This window comes from Rutidosis leptorrhynchoides, chromosome 1 (assembly GCF_046630445.1).
Source record: "Rutidosis leptorrhynchoides isolate AG116_Rl617_1_P2 chromosome 1, CSIRO_AGI_Rlap_v1, whole genome shotgun sequence".
Taxonomy (NCBI): domain Eukaryota; kingdom Viridiplantae; phylum Streptophyta; class Magnoliopsida; order Asterales; family Asteraceae; genus Rutidosis; species Rutidosis leptorrhynchoides.
The window spans coordinates 559,738,429-559,762,292 of NC_092333.1; the positions used below are offsets into that span (position 1 = coordinate 559,738,429).

The 23,864-nt window shown below is 31.4% G+C and overlaps 1 pseudogene; it reads right to left on the bottom strand.

The window, feature by feature from the left end:
- Positions 1-2,435: 2,435 nt before the first annotated feature.
- Positions 2,436-23,211, bottom strand: LOC139880886 (protein root UVB sensitive 2, chloroplastic-like; annotated as a pseudogene).
- Between the last annotated feature and the right edge of the window lie 653 nt (positions 23,212-23,864).

Below are 23,864 nucleotides of genomic sequence, written 5' to 3' on the forward strand. Positions count from 1 at the left end.
TACAGGTGGGTATAGAATTCGGGCCCATTTGTACCATGCAGCATTTAAATCTTGTGGTCTATCAAAATTACAGAATTTTATTGTTTTATGATAAACTTATGAACTCACCAACCTTTTGGTTGACACTTTAAAGCATGTTTATTCTCAGGTATGAAAGAAATCTTCCGCTGTTCATTTGCTCATATTAGAGATATTACATGGAGTCGTTCATGGCATATTTTAAAAAGACGTTGCATTCGAGTCGTCGAGTTCATCAAGATTATTACTAAGTCGATTTTAGTTGGATATATTATGAAATGGTATGCATGTCGTCAACTTTCGATGTAATGAAAGTTTGTCTTAAAAAAAAATGCAATGTTTGTAAAATGTATCATATAGAGGTCAAGTACCTCGCAATGTAATCAACTATTGTGAATCGTTTATATTGTATATGAACGGGGCATGTCAGTAATCATCATCCCGAATGGTAATAGTGCATTTAAGTTTTCCCTAGCTTCTTGCATCCGATTAACCATGATGTATCCGACATCGAAAGATATACCATTTGTGATCCAGTAAATCATAAGAGCTTCAATTAGAAGCACACTATTAGAGTAATCGTCCACCGCACAAATGGGACGACCAGTTATGTTGCTACGGATGATAGTATATATTTTCAGTTTATTAGCTCTAAGAAAACCAAAAAACATCTTTTTTATTTCTAAACAAATGTTAAAACGGTGATCTTCAAAACATGTGTTGACAACATCAAGTATAGAAGTGTCGGCAACAACATGTGTCTCAAGAATATCGCCATCAATTTGAGTGGTAGAATTGTAAAATTGCAATCCTCCAGTTGGGAGTCCCAAAGCATTGTTGAAGGTATCCATATCCCAACAATATGGTATATCTTTCAACATAAACCTAACATTCTTGTCTTCTTCAGAAAAAGAAAAATGATGATAGAACTCACGTACACAATCAGGGTATACAGGGAAAATTTCAGTTATCATACACAACACTGACAATTCTTCAAACTGCTCGTATGATAGTTCATGATCTTCTCTAGACTCAGTTCCTCTTAAAAAACAAACCCCATCGAGGATTGTCCTGTGAGATATTGGAATTTGACGACGACGATCCATAGTTAGAAAAACGAGATGTGAAAAGTTATAGTTTGAAATAATACTGGATTTTGACGATAACGATCGATAATAATGTCCGTTTAAATAGAACTAAAAAAAAATTAATAGTATCATGCAAACCGACGTTTCATTAATCGGTTTGTCAGTACAAGGAGACAAACTGTCATTTCAAATGTCGATTTGGGTGTGTTTAGGGTAGTCAAAACCCTAAAACTAGTACCGGGTACGGATCAAACCGGCATTTGAAATGCCGGTTTGGGTTGAAAAGTGACAAACCTACAATCGAAATTCCGATTTACCTATGTTTATAAATTCTAGATTTGAAAAATCATTTCTGTAAAACCCTGCCAAATATTACTATTTAAAAAAATCGAATGAGATATCAAGTCTCTAAGTTGCTAGTTTGATAATTAACTTGAAAAAATAAGTAATGAAGTGGAAGTTGTCTCACATCGGAAGTGGGAACATACTTAAGGCCTTAGTCTCCGCTATAAATAGGCTTTGTTGAAAGATACACCAAGTGTTCAAGTTCGGCAGTACGCTGCTTCGGACCGGTATACTTTGGGAACAAACGAAGTTTTCATATGGGTTGAACGGCTCAATTGTTAGAACACCCTGATTCTCGAATTCATGAATTGTATAATACATAAACATCTATGTTCATGACTCCACATTTTAATTGTCTATATAGGAGTTGTCACTTTTGTCTTATCACAATAAGAATTTCGTGTAACCTTAAAGCAATGTACATGACAATGTATATGGTTGAGATACTATATTGCGAAAGTGATTACACGATTCAACTGTTTATTCAGATATTCTCTTTACCCTATATCCAACACCACCTTCGATTTTTGCAATTTTTATACATCCTCAAAACACTTGTTTCAAATAAAAGTCAAGCTAAATTATACATTGCAACTTTCATGTGAGTAGTTACCTCTTTATTGTGTAAAAAAGGAAATTTTTTTAATATGAAGTATCTAGATATTTTGTAATCAAAATGGTAAAGCCATCGAAAAAGCATGTGTATATACTGGAAAATGTCAATTATTGCCCACGCCCACATTCCAAAATTTTTTTCAAAAATAGTGGTGTGATTACACATCAAAACAAATAATGAGGGACCCCCTAAAAAGTTTTCCTGATTCGTACATGTGTTTGCTCACATTTTTTGCCAGTGTAGCATGATTCCCTTTGTTATCATTATTGATGCTTTTTCTTCATTTTATTGAATAAAATAGTACTCCGTAAATAGCAAGTATAATGACATAATTTTATTAAAATAGTAATCCACATTTTAAACGATGACATAAGTTATAAACAACTAAACATTGAAGTGACCAAGGTATGATGCTGACAACTTTTAGATGGCTCAACTCATTTTTAGCATATAACTAATTTGTATAACCGAACTGATACGTATACAATCAGTTTATACAATTGATCGATACGAAACTAACCAACCAAACTAACTGTCGGTATTTCAGACCATCTGAGTTCAACTGATAAGCCGAACGATAGGATTATGAAAAAACGGTGAACACACTTCAAGTTTTCAACTAATTTATGTCGATAATCGACAAATTTGATTTATAAAACACTACAAACTAAAACGTACACCATTTCCATCAAGAAAACGGTCAGTATGCCATCCTTTAGCTTGTAATTCAGGAAGCAACGTAGTCATCGCTGACTTCATCTTCTCATACGCCTCTTGTAAAACACGCAAATTCTGTTCAGACTCAGATTTTTTCATTTCTAAAGCGTATGCCGCCACTAACCACCCTCTTAACGCATCTTCACCGCTAGCATTGTGTTCCAGCACCATATCAGTCGATCTGTTTCGACAACTCAATAAAAATTTCTCATTAGTGAAGATTTGTTTGAGTTCCTTAAGTCTTGAGGGCTTGATTGCCTTGCGCAGATCTCGACAAACTAAGATTTCCAGCATCTTTTATGAGTCTCCCTGGAAACATAAGATCTTCTTTGTACCTTAGATCTACAGGGCCCGATACCTTTCCTGTCTATGTCATAAAAACTCACTACCATCGCATAAATAAAACAATAAATAAACAAACAAAAATTTAACGATTGTACTATTCTTACATAACATATTCCTTGAGGGTCTCGTCTTTGTTTTTCAAGATGGAACCCAGTCGATCTTGCATACCACATAATATAGGTAGCGAAATGGGTGGGTTGGGTAACAGGTCATTAAACTTTTAGTAATTGCTATGTTTTAACTTTTATAAAAAACGTAATAACTAATCTTGTAAGTTAACCAGGTCTCAAAAAGCGTTGTCAGCATTACTTCAAAACAAAGTCAACATTACCAATGCGTCAGCTAAGACGTCATTTTGATAACCAGACAGGGTAATCAGGTCAGAAGCCAAATTACCTACAACAATTCTATGTTTTTTTTTTACAAACCATTTTTGAACAGCCTAGTGGTTAGTGTCGTGATATCCTCGTTAAAAAACCTCACTAACATCACATCTTGGTGTGACCAGGGCAAGGGTCAGAAACAGTCACGAGATAACCCAGTTAGGTAGCGCATAACTAAATATACTTGATCTCCCCGTGTACTTGAACAGGAAAACCTCATCTGTTTAATTATATTTTTTTTAGAATTTAGGTCAACTGTTGAAAAGTTTGCTGGTTTTGATCATTTTAATACAAAACTTGTAACCTAAATAAATATTGGCTGAAACTAAGTAGCCTTTTCTGAGTTTCTGTACAATTTCCCTTTAATATGTCCAGTAAGAATACATCCAAATCTATTACTCATTATATGAATAGGTGAGTTGGGATGTAAGCATTTTTTGATGCTATCTTCCCAAAATACCCTCAAATAAATTCTAACATAAGACTTATGTAAAACATCATTTAAGGGCACTTTAGTAAACTTAGGTGGATGTATCAAAAATGAATTTGGAAATACCGGTTATGGATCTAAAGGAATAGTGCCAATTACAAAAGCTACATCAGACCAGTTTAGCTTTTAGTTATTAACCTTTAGGAACTCTTCAACGATCATTGCAGTTCTTTGCGCATTTCTTCACATACACCATAAATATGTATAATCGAAAGGAGGGGCCCCACAACCATCTGCACAGAAAATGAGCGGTGTAAGAAGAACCAGAAACATAGAAATAATACTCGACTTGATTGCCACATGGAAACAGCAGATGATCTGTAAACCACACAAATTACTTTGCACTCCACAGGCACTATGGTGTCTTGCTGTACAGACTGCTATTGATATTGTACCTTGTGGTGTACAGAGTAGTGAATCGATGGAAAGTTACCTAAGTGACCTTACCTTCCCTTGCATCGATGAACAAACAGTAGAGACCAACTGAATCCCGGCACCTAATCCAAGCACATTAAACACGGTTGAGATTGCTTCTCCTTTAGCAAATAAATCACTAAGATTACCCTCTTTAGCAAATGAAGAATATATTGGTAATCTTGTTGCTCTTGCAGCAACCACAGCCATTCCCTGTTGAAAAAAAATAAAATGATTAATTCGGGTAACATTTTATTTCACACGAGCCCAATGGGTAAACTTGTAAGTCAACAGGTAAGTGGACCAAATCAGCTTGTCACCAGATTTCACAATTACTTAAAATGGATCATCAATAAACTTCATGACATGTTGCTGTATTGGTTGTAACCTAACTTCCCATAAGAGAACCTCATGAGCTGCAACATATTTCACTTAAGGTTACCCGCCCCATGAGCTGCAAAATACTTCCCTTGAGGTTAACCGCTCATATCAAGGGCCTCGGAGGTCTTGGACTATTGAAATTAGGAATTACTATTAGTTTTCTATTTAAATTCTGTTTTCCATGTTTATCTCCTAAACTTGTTGCTCAAGTATAGGATCTTTATGTATTGTGTATAAATACACAACATTTGTTAATGAAACAGTTAATTCGATCCATATTATTTTCTATATGGTATCAAGAGCAGGTTTAACTAAAAAAAAATCACAAAACTTCCGTCGTCAACAAAAGAAGAGATTGAAAGTTGTAAAAAAAAGTATTCTCTTTTTGGTTTGCACGTACACAACAAAAGTCCAAACAAATTTGTTTGTTTTGATTTGCATGTTCAAAGTAATTTTATTCACCACCACAAAGTTACAAAAAGAAAAAATCAGAGAACGATGTCGATCTCCGTCTACAAAACAATTTAGTTTGTTTGATTTTTAATTGGCCGGTGGTATGTATACATCAATTGCAAGAATCAAAGAATTAAATCTATATTGTGTTTTCAATTGGCACGTGTACACTTGTTTACAAGAATCAAACAAACTTAATTTTGATTCTTGAAATCGATTTGTTGTTTAAATCAGGCAAACAAATCAGCAAGTATGGTAGGTAATGTTGAAAGTGATTGGGTAATCAATTCAGGATCAACAGAACACATCACTTATGATGAAGATATCCTTGAAAATAAAACTAAAGGGCACTTTGAAGCACTCGTTATAATTCCTAATGGGATGACATCCCTATAAATGGGAAAGGAGAATGTCTCTTGCCGGGAGGAACTACAATAAGAGGAGTTTTACATATTCCTAAGTTAATTGCAATCTTTTGTCTGTTAGTAGACTAAGCAAAGATCTTCAATCCGCTATAACCTTTTTCCCAAATTTTTGCGTGATGCAGAAACTCTACACGATGAGATTGATTGGTGCGGGTAATTGCAGGAATCGTCTATACTGAATGGGGATGATTGGAAAGAAGAAAGCTTTGATGACGACTATAGGTACTTGGCACAAAAGATTAGGACACGCTTCTGGTAAGAAACTCATTCAAATAGACTTTCTTAGTAAGAGTACTTTTGATCAAGTGTGTGACTCTTGTTCTAAGGCACACTAGACTTCCTTTTCAAGTTGGTAGCATTAAACCTAACGATTGCTTCGAGTTAGTACATTGTGATATTTGGGAAAGTATCGTGTTCCATCTCTATCTGGTGCTAATTACTTTTTAACCATAGTCGACGATTTCAATAGATCCGTGTGGGTTTACCTTTTAAAATTCAAATGTGAAGCTAAGCGGTTGTTTGATGAACTTTCATAATATGGTAAAAACTCAATTCGGTAAGACCATTAAAAGGATCCGTAGTGACAATGGAGATGAGTTCAAGTCTAATGACATGAGATGTTTTTACAATGAGAATGGAATATTACTTGAAACCTCGTGTCCACATACTCCACAACAAAATGGAGTCATGGAAAGAAAGCATAGGCACATACTTGAGACTGCCAGGGCATTAATGTATGAGGCTGGGTTACCTAAAAGGTTTTGGGGAGAGTGTGTGTTAACCGCCACATTCATTATTAATCGCCTACCATCTAAAGTTATCATGAACAAAACCCCTTACGAAGTTGTCCTCAATCAAAAACCTGATTACAACTTAATGAAAGTTTTTGGTTGTCTTGTATATTACAAGAACACCATGACCAACAGAGATAAGTTCGAAGTAAGGGGGAGACCAGGTAGTTTTTTAGGATATCTTGGAGGAACAAAAGGTTACAAGATATATGACCTCAAGGATATGAAAATGATTGTCTCAAGGGATGTTAGGTTAGTAGAAAACGAGTTTCCATTCAAAGTTTCATCTACACAGATGAGAGTCACACAAAATCAGTGTGATAATTTAAATGACCTATTTGTTTGTGATACACCACCTGAACGGATCATTGATCAAAATGAAGAGCTTTATAATATTAGAAGTAATAATGAAGGATTAAGCCAAGAACTCATTCCTGATGGAGAAAATAATAGTGAAAACTTGAGCCGAGAACCCATTTCTGATAGGTCGAGCCCTATAATTGATAACTCAGTCCATGACTTGTGGGATCCGACTGAACAACATAACAGACCGAAGCGACACAAGATCAACCGCGGTATTTGAATGACTTTTTGTTACAACTTCCCCCTTCGATCGACAATGCACATACTGAACCACATCAAGACTCCTCCACGGTACATCTTATCTCTAATTTCTTCATATGAATGTTTTTCAAAATCTCACAAGGCTTTCTTAGCTGCCATCGACTCCAACGATGAGCCAAAGTCCTTTCACCGGGCTATTAAAAACAAATATTGGAAAGAGGCCATGCAAAGGGAAATTAAAGCTCTTGAACAGAATGGCACGTGGAGCCTTGAAAAACTCCTGTTTGGCAAACGAGCCATTGACTCCAAGTGGGTGTACAAGGTTAAATATAAGCTGAATGGAGAGGTAGAGAGATACAAAGCACGTCTTGTTGCCAAGGGTTTCACACAGATGGAAGGTGTCGACTATCATGATACATTTGCCCCGGTTGCTAAGTTAGTCATGGTTCAAGTATTACTCACAGTGGCATTCAAAAATAATTGGCACATCCAACAATTAGATGTAAACAATGCATTTTTGCATGGTGGCTTAGATGAAGAAATTTATATGAAGATACCGCAAGGTTTTGCTAAAGAAGGAGAAACACGTGTGTGTCAACTAAAGAAGTCAATTTACGGGTTGAAACAAGCTTCACGGAACTGGTATCATAAGTTCACCCATGCTCTTATTACTCTTGGTTATTATCAATCCAAAGCTGATCATTCACTGTTCATCTATCAAAGTGAATATATTTGTGGCCGCTCTTATCTATGTCGACAACGTCATCATAGTAGGGAATAATACTGAAAAAATTGAACAAACAAAAGTTCATTTGGATAAAAAGTTCAGTATCAAAGATCTTGGAAACCTTAAATACTTCCTTGGAATTGAAGTAGCTAAGACGTCCGAAGGATTGGTTTTGAGTCAACGGAAATACACTTTGGACATCCTTGCTGATTTCAATTATGATGGTTGCAGACCTAGTGTTTTTCCTATTAAACAAAATCATAAGTTAGATTAGTGTGAGGATGCACCAAAAATTGATGCTACATGTTATCGTCGTTTGGTTGGTCGACTACTTTATTAGCAAGCTACACGACCTGACATTGCGTATTCAGTTATCATTCTCTCAAAGTTTGTGGCTGATCCAAGACAGCCTCACATGGATGTTGTAAATCAGGTCCTTCGTTATTTAAAAAATACCGTAGGACATGGTGTTCTACTACCTCGAAATGGTGGTTTTAATCTATCTGCCTATTGTGATCAGATTGGCTTGGTTGCCCTTCCACTCGTAGGTCGCGAACCGGGTACATACTACTTCTTGGTGGTGCTACGTGTGATGACCCGGGAATTTCCGACCAAATTTAAACATAATCTTATATGATTCGACTCGATAAGCAAAGTCTATTAAACCGAGTCTCATTATGTTTGAACTATTTCATGATAACATTTGACCTTTAACTATTTCCGACGATTCACGAACCTTTAATTGTAACTAAGAATGTAAATATAAATAATTATATATAAAACTAATTATATTAGTATTAATGAACTATTAAGTAATTTTGTTATTATAAAAGATAACATTTAATAACTAAAGATTTTCATTTTGAATATATATAGTATATTGTATATAAATGATTCAAACATATTTTACCAACGTTATCAAAATATTAAATGTACAATGTTATACTTTGTAGTTAATTGTTTAATATACATAATTAATCATCTACTCAACATTTAAAACATGATTTTATATATATGGTAGTATACATATATACATAAATATAACTATATATATATATATATATGATTTTATACATAATTATTATATTATGTATATGTAGAAATTTATATTTATAATATATCTATGATGAAATAATGTACTATTTTAATAAATATATATAATACTTACATATATAAAACATTTATATTTTTCATAATTACATACATAAGTATAATATAATTAGTATGTAAATAAATATTATAATATATTTATATTAAAATGCATAAATATATAATATTCAGTATATGTTACAATACATATTACATAATTATTAAATATTACATAATAATAGATGATATTAATAAATTAAATTTAAATACAAATATAGTTGTTGTAGTAATGTTATTTGTATCGTCAAATATCAATATTTGTATTCATAATATCACTTTATATCATATAAAGATGAAATTGGATGTATAAATTAGATTATTATTACTAATATTATTATTATCGATAAAATATTAATATTATCATAATTAGTATGGTATTATTATTATTATTATTATTATTATTATTATTATTATTATTATTATTATCATTTTTACAATTATTATTATCATTAATATTATATTTATCATTATTATTAATTTTATTAATATTATTAGATATTAATAGTATTGTTATTATATATTATTATTATTAATTAAAAAAAAGCAGTAAGGATCTATATTATACGCTTGACCTCTGTATCCTTTATCTCTATTATTATTATTTTTTTTGTTTCTTTCCTGCTCCCAACTCGTGAACCTGTGTTGACATTTTCTCCATTTTTTATCAACCGATCTCTATTATTACAACATGATTATGTATAATTGCAAATCAAATAAAAAGGAAATCCAATGGGATTAAAGAGCACAGCGATATTTTTGTTTTCTTCTTCTCTGCACGCTCCAATTTTTTTTTCTCTTAATTCAATTTCGAATAAAGTTTCAAAATCTAAAAATGCAGAAAGGTTAGAAATCTTTCTTTGAATCTATCTGCAAAATCTCAACTCTCAAATCTTTATATCGATCTTGAATTTTGAAGTCAAAGTTTAGTTTAAAAAAAGTCAACAATTGTTCTTGAGACAAATTCGCGTTCGTGTATATGTTTCTGATCAAATTGACGATTCCAGTAGTTTTTATACATGTTTAGAAAACTATTTCGTGTTATAAACATTATCTATAATGTTATCTATTACGAAATCAATTTTTTTTGTTTTGTTCCAAGAACCGACGCTGCAGTAGGCCTTAGTGTTTTTTTTTTATTTTAGAACCCAAATTATTTTTTTTTCTGTAATGTTTTGAAGCTTTAAAGGGAACCCCGATTTTTTATTTTTTTTTGGTTATTGATGTTTTGTTGAATCCATGAGACTTGTGGAGAAGAAGAGGAATAGAAGAAAAACAGTTTATATATAAAATTTAAATTCGATATTAGTACAGAGAATCAGAATTGGTGGGATGGTCGAGAGTGTTTGCGTGTGAGCATGTGGTCACGAGATCGAGTCCAGAGGACGGTAGTTTCTTTTTTTTTTTGAAACTCTTTTCATGTGAGGTAGTTTTCTTTTCTAATTTTTTTATTGTTATTATATATTAATTATTATTAGTATTATTATTATTATTGTGATTGTTTTGATTGTTATTGTTATTGTTATTATTAGTATCATACTTGTTATCATATTTGAAAGTATTATAGACATTACTATTATTATTATGATAGGTATTAATAATATTATTATTAGTAATAAACTTATCATTTTAGTATTTTATCATCATTAGGATTATGATTATGATTATCATTATTATTATTATGAAGGAAATAAAAATATATTATTATCATCAATATTAGAATTTGTACCGGTTTATAAATAATAGTATCATCAGTACATTTACAATTAATAATATCATATTTATCAGTATCATCATTAATATTTACTAGTATTATTATGATTATCATTTATCATTTTATAAATATTAGAACCCTTATTATTAACATAAGTATGGTATTAGTATTAATATTATTTTAGAGTTATTATTATTAGTATCATTAACAGTTATCATTTTCATTTTTTTTGCTATTAGTATTATCATTATTAATAAAATTATTATTATTATTAGTAAATCATTATTATCTAAATTATTATTTTAACAAATAAATCTTTTGTACACTATATATATACTTATGGTATATACTAGGATTGTATTAATAATTCACATAACAAACTAATAAAATTTCATAAATACAATACTAACCACAAATATATGTATATAAATATATTAATGTCACTATTTATATAAACGTAAATCATTATAGATATATACATAAAATCGATATATATATAAAATATAACTTAAAATATAATATAAGTATACGTTTTAAAATAAAGGTTAGAATAAATTCTACAAAACTATAATATATAAATAATACATATTAATAAATGAAATTTTGTAACTTACATTATACGTATTAATATATACACAATTGATATAGGTTCGTGAATCCGAGGCCAACCCTGCATTGTTCAATGACGTCATATGTATTTTTACTACAAAATACAGTATCGTGAGTTTCATTTGCCTTTTTACCCTTTATATTTTTGGGCTGAGAATACATGCGCAACTTTTATAACTGTTTTACGAAATTGACACAAGTACGTGAAACTACATTCTATGGTTGGATTATCGAAGTCGAATATGCCCCTTTTTATTAAGTCTGGTAATCTAAGAATTAGGGAACAGACACCCTAATTGACGCGAATCCTAAAGATAGATCTATCGGGCCCAACAAGCCCCATTCAAAGTACCGGATGTTTTAGTACTTCGAAATTTATATCATGTCCGAAGGAGGATCCCGGAATGATGGGGATATTCTTATATATGCATATTGTTAATGTCGGTTACCAGGTGTTCAATCCATATGAATGATATTTTTGTCTCTATGCATGGGACGTATGTTTATGAGAAATGGAAATCTGAAATCTTGTGGTCTATTAAAATGATGAAAACGATTGTTTAAGTTAAACTAATGAACTCACCAACCTTTTGGTTGACACTTTAAAGCATGTTTATTCTCAGGTACGAAAGAAATCTTCCGCTGTGTATTTGCTCATTTTATAGATATTACTTGGAGTCATTCATGGCATATTTCAAAAGACGTTGCATTCGAGTCGTCGAGTTCATCAAGATTATTATCAAGTCAATTATAGTTGGATATATTATGAAATGGTATGCATGCCTGTCAACTTTCGATGTAATGAAAGTTTGTCTTTTCAAAAACGAATGCAATGTTTGTAAAATGTATCATATAGAGGTCAAGTACCTCGCGATGTAATCAACTGTTGTGAATCGTTTATAATCGATATGGACTTCGTCCGGATGGATTAGGACGGGTCTTCACAGTTGGTATCAGAGCGGTGGTCTTAGCGAATCAGGTCTTGCATTAGTGAGTCTAACTGATAGTCGTTAGAATGCATTAATGAGTCTGGACTTCGACCGTGTTTGCATGTCAAAAGTTTTGCTTATCATTTAGTGTCGAAAAATTATTTGCTTATCATCCTTAAAGTCTAAGACACGTCTTACTGCCTTTATTGCATAGACAGTGTATAGTTAAATTCATATCTTAGCGTATCTGTTATTGTTACCTTTGCCTGACAGCTTCCGTAGATTCCTCCATAGCTTATGGGATTTTAGTATTATATATGCATATGTAAATTATGTATTGCAGGGTACTAATCTACATCCTATAATCTATTTCTTATCGAAAATCCTTCATCTGATCGTACGAGATGAATCCCTCAACCAGTTCGAGTCCATCAGATTTCGATAGCTATTTCGATAGTTATTCCGACAGCTATTTCGATATGGATTTCCACTCGAGCTCCGAAAGCAGAGTAACCGGAATGAATCGATCAATTAGCCATCATCTATTCTGAATGAATTGGAGATGGGTTCGTAGTCGACTTAATCAATGGAAACGCGAAGAAGGCGATCATTTCCACTAACCAAATTCACCTCTTGACAATGAACCTAAAACGTTTACCGGCGAACCTGTTCGAGACACCATTTTCTCTCTCATTTCCAAAGTATCTCATCACGATCATATACTATCTCAGATTCTAAACCTCATTCATCCGCTCGTCCGAACCGACAATCATCCCGGTGTAATAGAAGAAGTTAACGAACTTCGCGCATAAGTTGTAGTCTTGGAAAATATGGTGCAAAACGTACCAGCTTCATCCAAATCACCGGCACCAACAGTACCACCAACAACCCAAATTTCAATATCACATGCCTCAACATCTCAATCTATACCTCGAGTATAATCATCATTCTACATGACATTCTACATCAGTTATCTTCGTTCGACATGGTGATTATGTAATCTCTAATGTTTTAGAGATTATTTATTCTAGTTCCAACTGAAAACTAAATGAGTTTAATATCATGTTAACTCATTAAATTCATGATTACATCTGAAGAAAATATATATGTATATATGTTTTCATAAAGATTGTAATTAAAAATTCTTTTGTACAAACTGTTAATAATAAAAATATTTTAACGGGTAGGTAATACCCGAGGAATATTTAAATTTCACATTAATAAGTTACACTGTATATTCTTCGAATCTGATTCAACAGTTATTCACTATCCTATTTACAACCACCGGGATACTTATCCGTTCACCAAAGAATAACTATTTTTATTCAAATTCAATTTCATATTTGAATTTTGACCTATCAGAATCCAACAAGTGGCATAATGAAGAAATAATGGACACAATAAAAATTGATTAGAAACAGACTAATTAACAATATTAAATTTTATTAAGAAACCACGCTAACAAAATCCTAGCTAACTGTTCCTAGCTAACTGTTAATTCCGTATTACATTTTATTTATCGCAATTTATTTATCGCAATTTATTTATCGCAATTTATTTTATCGCAATTTATATTCTCGCAATTTTATTTATTGTCATTTAATTTCTGTTATTTACTTTACGCACTTTATTTATCGTCATTTAATTTCTGTTATTTATTTTACGCACTTTAAATATCGGGACACGTATACAAGGTTTTGACATATCATATCGACACATCTATATATATTATTTGGAATCACCATAGACACTCTATATGCAGTAATGATCGAGTTCTCTATACAGGGTTGAGGTTGATTCTATAATAATATATATACTTTGAGTTGTGATCGAGTCTGAGACATGTACACGGGTCACGATACGTATTAATTAATTCAAATATTATATATTAAACTATATATGAATGATTGCACTGTCAACTGTGGACTATCGACTGTGGACTAATAACATTGGACAATTAAAATGAATTAAAATATTGAATATAACATATGAAACTAAACAATTCTTCAAGTTTGCCACTTGATTTCGTCTTAAACCTCATTTGTATCTTCACGATTACATTCTGCGTTCAAACCTTTCATGATTCTTGAAAACACCTCAATCGATAGGATGAATCAACCGCACTTTATCTACGGAAGGAAAGATTTATGCATATAGTTATGCACCTGAGAAACTCTCGGCAATTGTGTAAAAGTTCAACACGTAGCCGCGTCAGATCCTTTGGCATTTATTAACAAAAACAACTTTGCGATCCCTTTTCAAAATTAGCCAATTTTGTCACAGCTCCAACAAGTCAACTTCGACTTTTCGTACGAAACAACCTTATTATAACGTTTATATATACGCGTGCTCTTTTATTGTTACCAGGTAACCTTTCATATTCCATCATATTACCATCAGCGTTTAATCATCTAAAAACACAATTCTCCTGAAACCACCTCGGATTAATAACCGATGATTCAGATATCATAGCATTAAATGCAGAGGAAACAGAAAAATGGTAGATGGTCTAAACGGACAAAAGTTTGATGATAAAGAAAGGAGTGTTAGGAACGCTCGATAGAAAATTGGGTATTGAAAAACATATTGAGTTACCCATGAAGGAGACCAAGGACAAATACAAGGACCAAATCCTATATTCAAAGGATTCAGGTAATTCTGGATCCGTTGAAATCTTTAGAGAATATCTTGCTCCGAAGTCATGTTAAAATCTTGCGGAAAATCTTTCTCCATCAACCGTCGAACTTAGAAATTCCAAAATATCATCATCAATATCTTTGATATTTCTGAGGATATTTTCATAAATATTCTCGTCCGAAATTATATACCTCTTCGTGCTTCCTGTGTATCAATATATTGGAAACATTCAATAGAAAATATAGTACCGAAAAGCAGATTATGCGAAACTATGAAGAAAGCCGTGGATAAATCACAAAGAATAAGTTTGACTTCAAAGAATCCAAATAATTCAATGTCTGCTAAAGTCTATAGTGAATAACTTGCTCCTTACTCTAAACCCTTGCAGACAATAGTTTCTATCATCCTATGATCTTAGATATTCTGAGATATTATCGTACCTTTCATTATAAATATCCTCCATATTTCTGGAGATATTTTTATAACTATTCTTATCTGAAATCATTAATCTTTTCGTGCTATCAGTATTACATCATATAGAAACTGTTAGTTTCTATATTCTGTAAATTTTCAAGCTTAAAATATGAATGTTATTGTAGTAATGATGGGAACTAATGCATGAGTTAGTATAATATAATGACACTTGATCAACGTGATTATATTACAGTAAGTCATGCTGAGTTTCTAAATGAAACGTGATGATTCACAGATCATAACGTCATCATGTGCCATGTTACATAACTCTTTCATCCTACTTAACTCCGTAACAAATCAAGAAAATGTATTCTTGATGGTTCTATCTTCCGTGATGTTGATAAATTTGAAAATCAAATCGTGCTATCACGTTCCTTCATGCTTAGAACATTATAATCATTCGAAACTCTATATCTATAAATTCTGGACCATTATTCGCTTGACTTGAAGTCGGGAAGAGAAAACAAAAGCATAGAGCTTTGAAATATAAGGGAGAATATAAAGTCCGATAACAACACATAAATTACAAACCGTGTATATCAATGTTTATCGCAACATAAAGACACGGGAGAATTAAAAACATTATAATCCCGAGGGCGAAGTAGAAGAAAGCAGATTCCTCTGGTGGAAGTTGGAAAAGGAGAATGATTGTTGCGATAGTAAGGATGAGGACAAGGATCAGAACTGGATTAATCATTTTCAGAATCTTTTGGATGTATGAACTAAGAAAGAAAGTATAAGAATGGTGAGAATAATGGAAAGGAAGAGCTTAATTTATACTGGAAATATCAGACGTAGTAATCGGGACAGATCACCGTATTTAATTAAAGATATCTTAATTTCCATAAATCCCGAAGAATCAGATTTTATAGATCTTCAAGATTTTCTTTAAATCCCTTAAATTCCGGAATTCAACCAAGGCAATGTCAAAAGTTAAGACGCGCCTTATTTTCTAAATTCAAACCTGACTACGTCAAAAGTTAAAAACAAATCTTTGTTTCTCATTTCATCCTTTTGTGAATAGCTTCATTCGCACTCTTCGAATAATCGAATTATTTTTATCCATATTACTCAATGATGATAAAACTCAAGTTATCAACTCATATTCGTCAGGAAAACATATTTATTGTTAGCTATGACGACCTCACTCAAATTTCGGGACGAAATTTCTTTAACGGGTAGGTACTGTGATGACCCGGGAATTTCCGACCAAATTTAAACATAATCTTATATGATTCGACTCGATAAGCAAAGTCTATTAAACCGAGTCTCATTATGTTTGAACTATTTCATGATAACATTTGACCTTTAACTATTTCCGACGATTCACGAACCTTTAATTGTAACTAAGAATGTAAATATAAATAATTATATATAAAACTAATTATATTAGTATTAATGAACTATTAAGTAATTTTGTTATTATAAAAGATAACATTTAATAACTAAAGATTTTCATTTTGAATATATATAGTATATTGTATATAAATGATTCAAACATATTTTACCAACGTTATCAAAATATTAAATGTACAATGTTATACTTTGTAGTTAATTGTTTAATATACATAATTAATCATCTACTCAACATTTAAAACATGATTTTATATATATGGTAGTATACATATATACATAAATATAACTATATATATATATATATATGATTTTATACATAATTATTATATTATGTATATGTAGAAATTTATATTTATAATATATCTATGATGAAATAATGTACTATTTTAATAAATATATATAATACTTACATATATAAAACATTTATATTTTTCATAATTACATACATAAGTATAATATAATTAGTATGTAAATAAATATTATAATATATTTATATTAAAATGCATAAATATATAATATTCAGTATATGTTACAATACATATTACATAATTATTAAATATTACATAATAATAGATGATATTAATAAATTAAATTTAAATACAAATATAGTTGTTGTAGTAATGTTATTTGTATCGTCAAATATCAATATTTGTATTCATAATATCACTTTATATCATATAAAGATGAAATTGGATGTATAAATTAGATTATTATTACTAATATTATTATTATCGATAAAATATTAATATTATCATAATTAGTATGGTATTATTATTATTATTATTATTATTATTATTATTATTATTATTATTATTATCATTTTTACAATTATTATTATCATTAATATTATATTTATCATTATTATTAATTTTATTAATATTATTAGATATTAATAGTATTGTTATTATATATTATTATTATTAATTAAAAAAAAGCAGTAAGGATCTATATTATACGCTTGACCTCTGTATCCTTTATCTCTATTATTATTATTTTTTTTGTTTCTTTCCTGCTCCCAACTCGTGAACCTGTGTTGACATTTTCTCCATTTTTTATCAACCGATCTCTATTATTACAACATGATTATGTATAATTGCAAATCAAATAAAAAGGAAATCCAATGGGATTAAAGAGCACAGCGATATTTTTGTTTTCTTCTTCTCTGCACGCTCCAATTTTTTTTTCTCTTAATTCAATTTCGAATAAAGTTTCAAAATCTAAAAATGCAGAAAGGTTAGAAATCTTTCTTTGAATCTATCTGCAAAATCTCAACTCTCAAATCTTTATATCGATCTTGAATTTTGAAGTCAAAGTTTAGTTTAAAAAAAGTCAACAATTGTTCTTGAGACAAATTCGCGTTCGTGTATATGTTTCTGATCAAATTGACGATTCCAGTAGTTTTTATACATGTTTAGAAAACTATTTCGTGTTATAAACATTATCTATAATGTTATCTATTACGAAATCAATTTTTTTTGTTTTGTTCCAAGAACCGACGCTGCAGTAGGCCTTAGTGTTTTTTTTTTATTTTAGAACCCAAATTATTTTTTTTTCTGTAATGTTTTGAAGCTTTAAAGGGAACCCCGATTTTTTATTTTTTTTTGGTTATTGATGTTTTGTTGAATCCATGAGACTTGTGGAGAAGAAGAGGAATAGAAGAAAAACAGTTTATATATAAAATTTAAATTCGATATTAGTACAGAGAATCAGAATTGGTGGGATGGTCGAGAGTGTTTGCGTGTGAGCATGTGGTCACGAGATCGAGTCCAGAGGACGGTAGTTTCTTTTTTTTTTTGAAACTCTTTTCATGTGAGGTAGTTTTCTTTTCTAATTTTTTTATTGTTATTATATATTAATTATTATTAGTATTATTATTATTATTGTGATTGTTTTGATTGTTATTGTTATTGTTATTATTAGTATCATACTTGTTATCATATTTGAAAGTATTATAGACATTACTATTATTATTATGATAGGTATTAATAATATTATTATTAGTAATAAACTTATCATTTTAGTATTTTATCATCATTAGGATTATGATTATGATTATCATTATTATTATTATGAAGGAAATAAAAATATATTATTATCATCAATATTAGAATTTGTACCGGTTTATAAATAATAGTATCATCAGTACATTTACAATTAATAATATCATATTTATCAGTATCATCATTAATATTTACTAGTATTATTATGATTATCATTTATCATTTTATAAATATTAGAACCCTTATTATTAACATAAGTATGGTATTAGTATTAATATTATTTTAGAGTTATTATTATTAGTATCATTAACAGTTATCATTTTCATTTTTTTTGCTATTAGTATTATCATTATTAATAAAATTATTATTATTATTAGTAAATCATTATTATCTAAATTATTATTTTAACAAATAAATCTTTTGTACACTATATATATACTTATGGTATATACTAGGATTGTATTAATAATTCACATAACAAACTAATAAAATTTCATAAATACAATACTAACCACAAATATATGTATATAAATATATTAATGTCACTATTTATATAAACGTAAATCATTATAGATATATACATAAAATCGATATATATATAAAATATAACTTAAAATATAATATAAGTATACGTTTTAAAATAAAGGTTAGAATAAATTCTACAAAACTATAATATATAAATAATACATATTAATAAATGAAATTTTGTAACTTACATTATACGTATTAATATATACACAATTGATATAGGTTCGTGAATCCGAGGCCAACCCTGCATTGTTCAATGACGTCATATGTATTTTTACTACAAAATACAGTATCGTGAGTTTCATTTGCCTTTTTACCCTTTATATTTTTGGGCTGAGAATACATGCGCAACTTTTATAACTGTTTTACGAAATTGACACAAGTACGTGAAACTACATTCTATGGTTGGATTATCGAAGTCGAATATGCCCCTTTTTATTAAGTCTGGTAATCTAAGAATTAGGGAACAGACACCCTAATTGACGCGAATCCTAAAGATAGATCTATCGGGCCCAACAAGCCCCATTCAAAGTACCGGATGTTTTAGTACTTCGAAATTTATATCATGTCCGAAGGAGGATCCCGGAATGATGGGGATATTCTTATATATGCATATTGTTAATGTCGGTTACCAGGTGTTCAATCCATATGAATGATATTTTTGTCTCTATGCATGGGACGTATGTTTATGAGAAATGGAAATCTGAAATCTTGTGGTCTATTAAAATGATGAAAACGATTGTTTAAGTTAAACTAATGAACTCACCAACCTTTTGGTTGACACTTTAAAGCATGTTTATTCTCAGGTACGAAAGAAATCTTCCGCTGTGTATTTGCTCATTTTATAGATATTACTTGGAGTCATTCATGGCATATTTCAAAAGACGTTGCATTCGAGTCGTCGAGTTCATCAAGATTATTATCAAGTCAATTATAGTTGGATATATTATGAAATGGTATGCATGCCTGTCAACTTTCGATGTAATGAAAGTTTGTCTTTTCAAAAACGAATGCAATGTTTGTAAAATGTATCATATAGAGGTCAAGTACCTCGCGATGTAATCAACTGTTGTGAATCGTTTATAATCGATATGGACTTCGTCCGGATGGATTAGGACGGGTCTTCACACTACGATCTCTTAGAAATCCAAGAAAAAATCAGTTGTGTCTCGATCTTCAGCAGAAGCAGAATACCGCCCCATGGTTTCCACAGTTAATGAGGTTATATGGGTGCGTTGGCTTCTCAAGGATTTCAATATTAATTATGTTAAGCCAACTCCGTTATTTTGTGATAACAAAGTCGCGCGTCATATTGCTAACAATCCAGTTTTCCATGAGCATGTTGAAATGCATTGCTATTTTGTACGAGAACGAGTTGAATCAAAGAAAATTTCTTCCTTTCCCTATTGACACAAAGATGCAAGTTGTTGATCTTCTTACAAATTGGGTTGGGTGCTAAACAGCTTCGCTTTCTACTTGACAAGTTGGGTACTCGAAATCTCCATGCTCCAACTTGAGGGGGAGTATTGAAATTAGGAATTAGTATTAGTTTCCTATTAAAATATTATTTCCATGTTTATCTCCTAAACTTGTTGCTCAAGTTTGGGATCTTTATGTATTGTGTATAAATACACAACATTTGTTAATGAAAGAGTTAATTCGATCCATATTATTTTCTATACGGACTTATTGCGTTCGACCCTCACCCGAGGGGGTTTTACCACACGCGATGCCCGTACGGATTCGTTGTTGGGGTTTCCTCAGGAGGGGCGGTAGACAGGAGTGAAAATCAGAAGGGACATAAGGGGGTACCTGCCCCCAGTGGATTTGCAATTTTTAGTGCAAAAAGTTTGAATTTTTCAATTTTGCCCCCAGTGGATTTTTTTGGCCCCAAAGGCTCCATATTTTGTCCCAAATGCTCCATATTTTGCCCCAAAACCTTCGTATTTTGCCCAAAACCCTCCATATTTTGCCAAAAAAAATTTGCTACGCTTTTAAATTTTTTTCCCCCGGTGAAAAAAATCCTGCTTCCGCCACTGGCGGTAGGACTGTAATGGTTTGTCTCAGAAAATGATCGGCTGGGTGGGTTCCGAAAGCGCGTTCGTACCCCGTCAGTGACTCTAACCGCCGGCCATATAAAAAAAAACTTCATGACCAAAACAAAACAAAACCTATTTTGACCCATTACAAATACTTACTTATATAAACCCGAGACTAAACTCGTCTGACTTGCTCATTTTGACACCTATAGTGACGAATGTAGTGAAAGATTAACAAACAACTTACCTTCGCAAAATTCCCAAGGCCTGCTATTTGAAGAAACAATGGTGGGCGCAATGGTGCCAAAATTTCTAGGCCAGTGCCCATGTCATATAAAACATCAGCTACAATTTTAAAAATAAACTTCATCAAAGTTAGAAGTTTCATATCTAAGTAGAACAAAGAACAAGAACAGCAGTACAAACCTAAAATTCTCCACCGTTTGGGCTCTGAATCCATCCGTGCGCCTAAATTACTACATATCAGCTTCCCCATGTGTTCCATTCCGTCTTTTAGTACCTGGATAACAACGATTTAATCAAACCTTTTTGTAGCATTGCAAGCATGTTCTAAGAATTAAGTTAATGTTTGTTTCTCACCCAACTAACTACAGTTGCTTGTGCAGGCGTAGGTCTCAAGCCTGCGGCATATAACAACGACTGCAAAGGTATAAGTTTACATATGATAATATAGAATTTATGTTACTTTAGGTATCAGAAGAGGACCTGAGTTGATAATACAGATAGGGCTGCGCTTGAGAAATGTTGTAATGCCCGAAACTGTGTGTATCTAAGGTATCCTTCATTGACACTGAAGTGAACAGATTTAGAGAGGATTTATTATTTGTTTATTTAACCTTAGTAAGGATCATACTTTAGAACTAGCAATTGTAAATCAAAATTCCAATTAAGTTCACAAACATGAAACTATCAATGTGTGTTAATTTCAAAATTTAAACAAAAAATTTATTTTCCACAATCACATGATAGCTAAATTTTTGAAGTTTTCAATACACTAAACTCTTTCAATTTTCTTCAACCGAATTTGCAAAGGCAGAACTTGAACCCGGGTACAGATATAATAAATTTTTCATTGTCAGCAGAAGCAAATGCGAATAAAAACCTTAATTTTTACTTATTTTTTTTTTAGTGTAAATTTTATTTTTATCTGGCTAGGGCGGATGCCCCTACCTGCCCACACTATACCCCGCCCCTGAGAATTTGGAAGATCACACATATATGTTGAATTAGAATATATTTATCAAATTGAATTCGATTTTTGGGTATAATCGAATTCAAAAAAAATTAAAACCGAATAGTGAATTCGGTTTCAGTTTTAGTCTATAAGAAAACTACCTTTCAAATACTGTTTGGTTTCAACCGATTTTAATACGGTTCAGTATTCTGATTAAACAGTTTCAACCCGATCACACCTAGGTAGGATGCAAATACGAGTTGGTACTAAATTATCAGATAAAGTTGAATTAATTAAATACATCTAATAAAGAGGAGGTAATATTAAATGAAATTTAAGTTTAAGTTTCATAAAATGTCTCACCTATATGGAAAACCAGAAGGAAAGAATTGGTTGACGAATGATTCCGCCATTTTATGAGCAATGGGCCGTGAATCGTCAAGCACCTTAACCTAAAATATCGATACATAATATTCAATTGTCGCAATATTACTTATACACAAAAAGATACTACGTTTTTATAGTTATACAACGTCTGTTATCATGAAAAAATTCGTTACATATAGTAATAATTAATTAACTGTATAGAGGTTGGGGGAAATGGAAAATGATATACTGACGGAGAATTGACCGTTGGGATGGAAGTGGAAGTGACGGGAGACCGTGTCCGAGGTTTCGGTCCACGATACGGACACTGCCGTGTCTTCCGCTGATTGATTTTTGGCTTCCATTTTCTGCAATTTATTATTTTTTTTTTTTTTGTTTTAACTTTTGCTGCAACAAAAATTTCATCGGAAGTTGATCGGGAGGATATTACGAGGCATTAGTTTCTGTAACCAACCTACTGGCGGCTGGCGGCTGCCCCTGTAAAACAAATTAAAATTGTTTTGAGTGTGTGACACTCTGATTTTTTTCCCTAATTACAGCACTTTAAATTTTAAAAGTTAAATTTATGCATCAATACATTTAGTTTGTTAAGTGTATTTTTTTTTTTTCCAAGAAAGAATGTGTTTATTGACAATGTATAGACAAACGATACGTGTTCATGTTCGAATTTCTTAAAACCAACCTTTATTATGGTAACTAAAATTTTTTTTTTTTTTTTTTTTTTTTAAATAATGTAACTGAAAAGCGAGATTAGTGTCGATGTTCAGTTCAGTACAATATTTAATTCAGTGTTCAAAATTAATATGGAGTATAATGATACATTAACGAATAAAAATTAACGCTCATTGCTTGACCGTGAAGTCAAACAGCGGTCAAAGTGGGATGTAAACGCCGGCCACGAATGGATCAAATGTCGGAAGTTGGCGTCTCCGGAACTAAATGCAAACGCCGGGCAACATCTACACTCGTACATCCCTGGGCGTCTTCTAATTCATTTGACAAACCAACCCCTTGCTGCCTTGCAAATTCGATGTGTAACACCATAGAGGAATAAAAGAGCTATTTTCGTTGTTAATTAATTGTTCTATTTATT